Source organism: Emydura macquarii, unplaced genomic scaffold (genome assembly GCF_026122565.2).
Source record: "Emydura macquarii macquarii isolate MOO-44397 ecotype Brisbane River unplaced genomic scaffold, CSIRO-AGI_Emac_v2 contig_1170, whole genome shotgun sequence".
NCBI lineage: Eukaryota > Metazoa > Chordata > Testudines > Chelidae > Emydura > Emydura macquarii.
This window is the reverse complement of record NW_027131307.1, coordinates 205,784-215,875: the sequence shown is the minus strand read 5'-3', so window position 1 is coordinate 215,875 and position 10,092 is coordinate 205,784. Positions and strand designations below refer to the sequence as shown.

At 48.5% G+C, this 10,092-nt stretch overlaps 1 protein-coding gene across 3 annotated transcripts in view; it reads left to right on the top strand.

The window, feature by feature from the left end:
- Positions 1 to 9,945: 9,945 nt before the first annotated feature.
- The window catches only part of PHF20 (PHD finger protein 20), a 184,254-nt gene continuing 184,107 nt past the window's right edge, over positions 9,946 to 10,092 (top strand). For all 3 annotated transcript variants that reach the window (XM_067546848.1, XM_067546847.1, XM_067546843.1), the window contains exon 1: positions 9,946 to 10,039. The gene's annotated coding sequence lies outside the window, so the exon portion shown is untranslated. The remainder of the gene's footprint in view (positions 10,040 to 10,092) is intronic.

The window sequence follows — 10,092 nt, the reverse complement described above, 5'->3', positions numbered from 1 at the left end:
CGGGGTCCCAGCCAGTATTCGTGTCCCTAGGCTTTTAGCGGCCCTTCTTTCCCGCTGGGATTTCCGGGGTCTCCCAGGGGGAGCAAATACCTCAGGAGCAAATTCGGCAAAAGCGGGGGCAGGGCCGGCTGCCTGTGCCTCGGTCTCCGTCAGGGGTCTGCCCTCCACCCCGGGCTCTACTGGGGGAAGTAGGTTCTTGAACCCAGGGAAATCTCTCCCAATCAAGACCGGATAGGGGAGCTTAGGGACCACCCCTGCTGTCACCCGGGTAACGTTCCCCTGGATCTCAATTTTCACGGGGACCGAAGGGTAGAAATTTACAGTCCCGTGCACAAAGGTTATCCCCGTGTGCTTGGTCCGAGTCATCTGGTCTCGCACCACCAACTTCCCAGAGACCAGTGTGACCGCACTCCCTGAATCTACCAGGGCAATGGTTTTGATGCCATTCATTCTTACCAGCCTGGTGTACCCATGGGGGGCCTCTACCACCCCTACCAGGCCGATGAGACTGCAACCCTCTCCGGGACCTCCAAGATTGCACTGCATGGGTTCGTCCCTGTTGGGGCACTGGGCTGCTATGTGACCCAGTTCCCCGCATCCATAACACCGGTATGACTAGTTAGTGACCCTCCTCTGTCCTGGGCTATTTGGTCGGCCACCCCCATCCTCGCCTCCTGTGTTCCCCAGTCCCCTTCGAACCTCTGGCCGGTCCTCAATGACTCGGCGTTCGGGTCCCGTCCTCTTGGATCTCCTGATCGTCCCAGAACTGGGGTTGGGGCTCGGTTTCTGGGCCTGCCATGTCTTCTCCCGGGGAGCTAGGGACAATTCACGGGCCGCCAACTATCTCTCCACCAGGGCGACCAGTTTGTCATAGGTAGAGGGGTCATTCTGACCCACCCAGGCTCGGAGGGCTGATGGTAACCCCCTCATGTACTGGTCTACCACTAGGAGTTCCACCATCTTCTCGGTGCTGAGGGCCTCAGGGCGTAGCCACTTCCGAGTCAGGTGGATTAAATCGAACAGCTGGGACCGGGGTGCTTTGTCCTCCTGGTACCGCCATTCATGGAACCTCTTGGCTTGCATCGCCACCGTCACCCCAGATCGGGCCAGGATCTCAGCCTTCAGCTGGGAGTAGTCCGCAGCAGCTTCCACTGCCATGTCATAGTAGGCTTTCTGGGCCTCCCCCCCTAGAAAAGGGGGAAGGAGACTGGCCCACTGGTCTCGGGGCCAGGCCTCCCGCAGGGCTGTCCTTTCAAAGGCCAGAAGATTTGCCTCCACATCATCCTCCCGTGTCATTTTCTGAAGATAGTTGCTGGCCCGTATAGCCTGCACCCCATCTGGGCTGCCCCCTCGCTCCACCAGGACTTTCAACTGGCCTACCACCTCTTGGAGTAGGGCCCAGTCCTGGGCAGCCTGGCTCATCAGAAGGCGGTTGGTCTCCTGCTGCAGTTGTACAGCCTCCCGCTGGGCCACCGCCTGGACCCGGGTAGCTTCCTGCTGGGCAGCTGTGGCTTGCACCAGGGCTTTCACCACACTCCCCAAAGCCTCCTTTCTCCAAGAATATTTCAGAATTAATACATTCTCATGACAACTCTGTGCAGTAAATAGGTGTTATTTTCTCCAGTTTACAGACAGAATAACAGAAGCACAAAGAGGGTTAGAGACTTGCCACAAATCTGTGCACAGTTGGGAATAGGACCTAGCATCCTGGGTTAAGCTTAGAAGCAAGAACAATAAGCGTGATGTCGTGGTGGGTGTCTGTTACAGACCACCAGACCAGGAGGATGAGGTAGATGAGGCTTTCTTTACTCAACTGGGCAAAGTTTCCAGTTCACAGGGCCTGATTCTCATGGGAGACTTCAATCACCCTGACATCTGCTGGAAGAGCAATACAGCAGAGCACAAACAATCCAGGAAGTTTTTGGAGAGTGTCGCTGACAATTTCCTGGTGCAAGTGCTGGAGCAACCAACTAGGGGCCGTGCTTCTCTTGACCTGCTGCTCACAAACAGGGAAGATTTGGTAGGGGAAGTAGAAGTGGGTGGCAACCTAGGCAGCAGTGACCATGAGATGGTCGAGTTCAGGATCCTGATGAAAGGAAGAAAGGGGAACAGCAGGATACGGACCATGGACTTCAGAAAAGCGGACTTTGATTCCCTCAGGGAACTGATGGGCAGGATTCCCTGGGAGGCTAATATGAGGGGGAAAGGAACCCAAGAGAGCTGGCTGTATTTTAAGGAGACCTTATTGAGGGCACAAGAGCAAACCATCCCGATGTGCAGAAAGAATAGCAAATATGGTAGGTGTCCAGCTTGGCTTAACAAAGAAGTCTTTGGCGAACTTAAACGCAAAAAAGAAGCTTACAAGAAGTGGAAGCTTGGTCAGATGACTAGGGAGGATTATATAAACACTGCTCGAACATGCAGGAATGAAATGAGGAAGGCCAAAGCGCAATTGGAGTTGCAGCTAGCAAGGGACGTGAAGGGGAACAAAAAGGGTTTCTACAGGCATGTTGCCAACAAGAGGAAGATTCGGGAAAGTGTAGGCCCCTTAAAGAAAGAGGGAGGCGACCTAGTGACGGAGGATGTGGAGAAAGCTGAGGTACTCAATGCCTTTTTTGCCTCTGTCTTCACAGACAAGATCAGCTCCCAGACTGCTGTACTGGGTGGCACAGAATGGGAAGGAGGCAAACATCCCGCAGTGCTGAAGGAACAGGTTCAAGACTATTTAGAAGGATTGGACATTCACAAGTCCATGGGGCCGGATGCAATACACCCGAGGGTGCTGAGGGAGTTGGCTGAGGTGATTTCAGAGCCATTGGCTATTATCTTTGAAAGCTCGTGGCAACAGGGGGAGGTCCCTGAGGACTGGAAAAAAGCAAATATAGTGCCCATCTTCAAAAAAGGGAGGAAAGAGGATCCGGGGAACTACAGACCGGTCAGCCTCACCTCAATCCCTGGAAAGATCATGGAGCAGGTCCTTAAGGAATCCATTTTAAGGCACTTGGAAGAGAGGAAGGTGATCAGGAACAGTCAACACGGATTCACCAAGGGAAAGTCATGCCTGACCAACCTGATTGCTTTCTATGATGAGGTGACTGGCTCTGTGGATGTGGGGAAGGCGGTGGATGTGATATACCTTGACTTTAGCAAAGCTTTTGATACGGTTTCTCACAGTATTCTTATCAGCAAGTTAAAGAAGTATGGGTTGGATGAATGGACTATAAAATGGATAGTGAACTGGCTAGAGCATAGGGCTCAACGAGTAGTGATCAATGGCTCCATGTCTAGCTGGCAATCGGTCACAAGCGGAGTTCCCCAGGGGTCGGTCCTGGGGCCGGTTTTGTTCAACATCTTTATTAATGATCTGGAGGATGGGGTAGATTGCACCCTCAGCAAGTTTGCGGACGACACTAAGCTGGGGGGAGTGGTAGATACCCTGCAAGGTAGGGATAGGATACAGAGTGACCTAAACAAACTGGAGGATTGGGCCAAAAGAAATCTAATGAGGTTCAACAAAGAAAAGTGCAGAGTCCTCCACTTAGGAAGAAAGAATCCCATGCACAGCTATAGACTGGGGACCGACGAGCTGGGCAGCAGCTCTGCAGAAAAGGACCGGGGGTAACAGTGGATAAAAAGCTGGATATGAGTCAGCAGTGTGCCCTGGTTGGCAAGAAGGCCAATGGCATATTGGGCTGCATTAGGAGGGGCATTGCCAGCAGGTCACGGGAAGTGATTATTCCCCTCTATTCGGCATTGGTGAGGCCGCATTTAGAATATTGTGTCCAGTTTTGGGCCCCCCAATACAAAAAGGATGTGGAGAAGTTGGAGAGAGTCCAGTGGAGGGCAACCAAAATGATTAGGGGGCTGGAGCACAGGACTTATGAGGAGAGGCTGAGGGAACTGGGCTTGTTTAGTCTGCAAAAGAGAAGAGTGAGGGGGGATTTGATAGCGGCCTTTAACTACCTGAAAGGGGGTTCTAGGGAGGATGGGGCTAGGCTGTTCTCGGTGGTGGCAGATGACAGAACAAGGAGCAACGGTCTCAAGTTGCAGGGAGGGAGGTCTAGGTTGGACATTAGGAAAAAGTTTTTTACTAGGAGGGTGGTGAAGCACTGGAATGGGTTACCTAGGGAGGTGGTGGAATCTCCATCCTTAGAGGTTTTTAAGCTGCGGCTTGACAAAGCCCTGGTTGGGATGATATAGCAGAGGTTAGTCCTGCTTTGAGCAGGGGGTTGGACTAGATGACCTCCTGAGGTCCCTTCCAACTCTAATATTCTATGATTCTATGATTCTATGATCCAGGCTCCAAATCTTCTCCTATAACACTAGAAAATCCCACTCCTGACACCACGTGTGGTTGATGGCCGGCTTCCCCCTAGTGGGTCTCACGCTCTCCGGCTTGTAGTGGGCCAGGAAGCTGCCCGTCACCCCGTCTTCCCAGGGAGGGGGTAGGGACCGGGCCCACCCACTCTTCCGGGTTCCAGCCCAGGGGCCCTATGAAGAACAGCTATGTGCTGCTGGTACTGTTTTCCAGACTGCACGCTCTTCCCCTGGGCTACTTTTCCCCCTCCTTCAGTCCTTCTGGCTTCTTGAGCCGGTACCTCCCTCCTGGCTGCTCCACAACAAGACTCTGCTCTCCAGTCCTCTATACAGCTTCGCACTGCTCTGGTTAGCTCTGCTCAGCAGGCACTCCTACTTCCTCCAGCTCATGCACTGACTGTTTGGAGCAGAGGGCTTTTATGGAGCACCTGGCTAGTCCTTAATCAGCCTCAGCTGCTCCTAATTGCCCCCTAATGGCTCAGTTAGGCTGTAGGAAACAAGGCCCTGAGCATTCTGGGACTCACATATCTCCCATCCACCACTCTCCTGCTGCCCTCCGACTTCGCTATCTCACAGTATGTTTAGTCTGGAGAAGAGAAGACTGAGATGGGACATAACAGTTTTCTAGTACATAAAAAGTTGTTACAAGGAAGAGGGAGAAAAACTGTTCTCGTTAATCTCTGCGGCTAGGACAAGAAGCAACGGACTTAAATTTTGGGGGAGTTTTAGGTTGTACATTAGGAAAAACTTCGTAACTGTCAGAGTGAGCACTGGAACAAATTGCCTATGGAGATTATGGAATATCCATCATTGAAGGTTTTTCAGAGCAGGTTAGATTATCACCTATCAGGGATGGTCTAGCCAATACTTAGTCCTGCCTTGCGTGCAGGGGATTGGATTAGAAGACCTCTCAAGGTCTCTTCCAGCCATATTGATTCTATAATCTACTCAACTATCACTAGTATGAGCTGCAGAATCTTCAAAAGACATTTAAAAAGCCATAATTTTAATGTCTTTGTTATATTCTTTTGTTCAACAAGAGTCCAAAAAGACTGAACACCTTGGAAAAAAATAGAAGACGCTCTGGGGCTGAGGTTTAAATTAGTCCAACCTAGGAAAACCTGCTGGCTTTCTCATGAGCGATCCTTGACTGTTGTCTTAAAATTACTGCAATTGTTATTATTGGCTTTTGAAAGCATCTACCAAGGTGGGACAGATCTAAGTAGTGAGGCTGGTGGACTACTTTTGCTACTATGTTCAGATTATTGCCATTCTCTCTCTTGTAAATCTACTGTTGAAACCATTTGGGTCATTAAACAATGCCATCCAGGTGTGGCACACTGCACCCCCATGTACACTCTTATGGTGTAATTGTGTATCATTTATATTCACTCTTATAGTGTAATTTTATATTGTTTAATGCAAAGTATGTCATGTAAGATGTTTTTGGAATGCTCATGGCGTACTGAACATTATTGTTATAGTAATATGTTTGTTGCAACGTCATATGTATGGTTATGAGGCTTCGCTATGTAATGTTCCCAAATGTGTTTTTCATAGCTTGAAGCAGATTCAGGCAAAATTCTGCAGAGCTGAGGAGCAGTTTGCACCTCACTAAGGCATGCATAAAACAAAGCAGCTCTTCCAGGAACAATGGACTAGCCTAAGAATCAATAAGGGGATACTCACTGACTCAAGTATGGAGGAAGCCGTACAAGGATATTGTTTGTCACCTGACCCTGAAAATTGGGGGTGCGGGGTGAGGCCCCAAAGGGGGGCAAGGGAACATGTTAAAAAGGAGAGCCATTTTGCAATCTCTCTCTCATCCACCTCCATCTACAAACACCACCAAGCAACTGAAATGCTGACCCGGCGGGGGGAGCCTGGCTCGGAAGGAATCCAGCCGGCCTATGGTTCTGAAAGTGTTAAGCTTAGTTTAGAATGTGTTTGGCTTTTGTTTTTCTTGATTGCATCTGACTTATTATCACTTAAAATCTTTCTGTACTTAATACATTTGTTTCTTTGTTTGTTTTATCTAAAGCAGTACATGTGGTTTAAGATGTGTTCACATTCCATTTGAAGTGCATATCAATTTATTTGATAAATTGACGAACATATGAGCTTGCAGTGGGCAGTGAGCAGCACTGAACATTGTAAGACAGCAGTTCCTAGGGTTGTATCTGGGATTGGGGGTGTTGGCTGGGGTAATACCAGTGCACAATCCCAAAAGTGGCTGACCAGTGGTGCTCACTCACTTAGTTGGGAGCAGTTTGCTTGCTGCAGGCTGTGCATGGGCTGACCCAGGAGTGAGGGTTCACACAGTGGAGTAGAGTGGGACAGGCTCCAAGAATGAGGGATTGGAGTGACACAATAATACACCAGTCCAGATTGCAGAGGGTATCTGCTACAACAGTAGTAGATCTTTGCCCAGCAATAGAAGCTACACTTGGATCAATAAGAGAGATATCTATTGAAAACATACTGGAAGAAGCAAAGACTGCAGTGACGAATGAGGGCACTTATATTGAATCCTTAAGTGAAGAGGACAAGAAGTGTTTGTTAAGCCAGCTGAAAAAGTACACAGACTTGATTCTTACAAATCTACAACAGCGACTTCTGGATTCTACTCAACTGCTACATAGCTTTTACAAATGCCTGTCTTATAAAACACCAACAGTTGAGTAGAGTGAGGCACTACCAACAATGGGCCCTCCCATGTGAACAGGACAGAATAGAGAATTTGAACACAGAGTGAAATCATATGATGAATGAAGATTTGACTTCAACTTTTTTTTTTGTCATTCCTAATGGCTTGACCTGATCTTTGTGCTACGTTTTCTTAGAATGAAAGAAGTAAGAATTCATGTCTTGCTACTCCCAGTCATAACAGCTACAGTTGAGCGCTCTTTTTCATCATTGAATAGAATTTTGTCTTCAGAAAGACGTTGCCTTTTGCCTGATCATGTGTATGAAATAATGAGCATATCAGTTGAAGGAGTGGATGTACCAGACACACGAGAAGCCACCAAAGATGAATGCACTGCATTTGAGAAGTTCATCAACCAAGCTGCACAAAATTACAACAAAAAACTAAGAAGGGTGTAGATGTAGTTATTTCATAGAAGGCTTTAATTTATAGGCAACTTTAATTTATGTGATGATTTTAAACCACAAGTTAAATCTAATAAAATGGTCATGAAATATTTTTGAGGACCTACTCCATGATTTTCCCAGGGACTGAGGTGAAGCTGACTGGTTGTAGTTCCCCGGATCCTCCTCCTTCCCTTTTTTGAAGCTGGGCACTATACTTGCCTTTTTGCAATTGTCCGGGACCTCCACCAATCACCACGAGTTTTCAAAGATAATGGCCAATGGCTGTGCAAGCCAACTTCCTCAGCATCTTTGGATGCATTGCATCTGGTCCATGGACTTGTGTATGTCCAGCCTTTCTAAATAGTCCTGAACCTGTTCTTTCAGCATTGCAGGCTGCTCACTTCCTCCACATTCTGTGCTGCCCAGTGCAGCGGTCTGGGAGCTGACCTTGTCTGTGAAGACAGAGTCATAACAGCTGCAGTCTTCCCTATTTGTGAGCAGCAGATCAAGAGGCGCATGGCCTTAGTTGGTTCCTCCAGCATTTTCACCAGGAAGTTGTCCATAACACTGTCCAAAAACTTCCTGGATTGTCTGTGCACTGCTGTATTGCTTTCTCAGCAGATGTCACCCAGATATCCAGCTATCACATCATCTCCCTTAAACCTGCATTCTTATTGAACCTGCTTCTACAACTACTACCTTGAGTTCCTCTTCTCCCACCTTTGTCCCTCTCCAATCCAATTTTCTACCTTCTGAACTCCAATGAAATGGGTCTGAATAAAATTACAAATTATCCTCTCCTTGGCCAAATCCCAGGGCTTCTGCTTCATTCTCATTCTCCTTGACTGCTCAATGACCTTTGACCCCCTACTTTTAAAAATTCTCTCTTTTTCCTTTTGAGGCATTGGTTTGTGATTGTACTTTTCTTTCTTCTCTGATCATACCTTCAGTATCTTGTTTGATAGGTTCTCTTCCTCCTCTCTTATTTTATCACTGGACATCCCCCAAGGCTCTTTCCTTAGTCCCGTCTTCTTTCTCTACAACGTATCTCTGGGTGCTTTCATCAACAAATATAGGTTTTGAATGCCATCTTTATGCTGACAACTCATAAATCTACCTTTCCACTAAAAAAACTGTCTTTGACCATCCAATTCTGCATCTTAGCTTGTCTTTCTGATGTTTCCTTGTGAATGTCCATCTTAAACTCAACATGGCCAAAACTGAGCTTCTGGTCATTTCTCTATCACCATGAGAACACCACTATTCTCCTAGTCACTGAGGCCTTCAATATGAGCATTACATTAAACTTGACCCTCTCTCTTGCTCCACATATGTAGGCCATGTCCAACTCTTGTTGTTTCTTTGTGTATAATATTTCTAAAATTTGGCCTTTTCTGACTGTCCAGCCAGCCAAGACCTCATTAACTCCTCCCAGCTAAAAACTATTCAAAACACTGCTGACGGGATTATGTTCCTTGCTTGATGCGCCGACTATATCACCCAACTCTTATGATGTTCCAGTGGCTTCCCCTTCTCCACTTCTTAAAGGCAAAGACTAGGTGCTTGAGTTTGAAGTTCCTTTACCATTTAGTGCAGCCCTATCTACTAACTTATTGAGCTATTGACTCCTTTGCTCTGCTAATGACAGCCTCAGCCACATTGCTTCTCCATTTTTCCCTCATGCACCTTTGCCTCGAATACTGCAACCCTACTATATGGGGAAAACCTTTATAAAGTTAACACCTTTAAATCCTCCTCAAAACCTACCTCTGCCATGATTCCTATACATCATCACCATCTATCAGTGGCTAGACAAGTGGCAAGCTGTGACTTCTGCTTTTCTGCCAAACCTTGTTTTAGCCATCTCCTTCTTCCAATCTCCCCTCACTTTGTCTTTTTTGTCCATTTGCTCTGCCCTAACACCTAGATTGTGAAATACAAAGAGTATGAGTGGGAACAACTCAAAGGAGGATAGCTGGAAGGAATCTTTCGGTCAGTGCATTTATGGTGCAGGTGGGGACTCTAGAGCTTGTGTCTCATGCAGGGAGCAGTCCCATGGGCTGAGGGGCCTGTCTTTAGGGGCTCTGGCAGAACTGATATCTTGGGCCCATATGTTTGGGGTACATGGTGGCTCTTGGGCCCATCTCTCAGTGAAAAGCAAGGCAAACAGGACTCTTGGCTTCAGAAGGCAGAGGTGTTTTGAGGGTCTGATGCTGGCACTGGCTGGGCCCATCCTTGCTGGGGCTCTGGATGCACAAATGCCACTAGGAGCAGTGAAATCCATGGAAAGGAAGGGACCCGAACTCCCCAGAGTGAGGGAAAAGCAGGCCCATGCCAGAGCTCCATCACGCCCCTTTTCAAGTCCACGCCCCTTCACCTGCCCCTTCCAAGCCCCTGACGCTTTTTCGGGACCACACCACTCTACCCCGCCCATCCCCCCTGCCTACTGGCCCCGCCCTCTCTCCCCAGACATCCCTCGCCTGCCCTGCCCCCTTCTTCCTCGCGGCGGCGCCTCAGCCGCAGCGGCCATTTTGTGGCGCTGCTCGGTCGGTGGCGCTGGGCTTGCGCGGGCAGGGGGCCCGGGTGGCGATTAGCGCTTCTCTAGCCCTTTTTCCGTACAGATTCCTCGGTAAGAAACAGGCAGCGTCCGGGCCGGCCTTGTTGCGGCTCCCTCCCAGAACG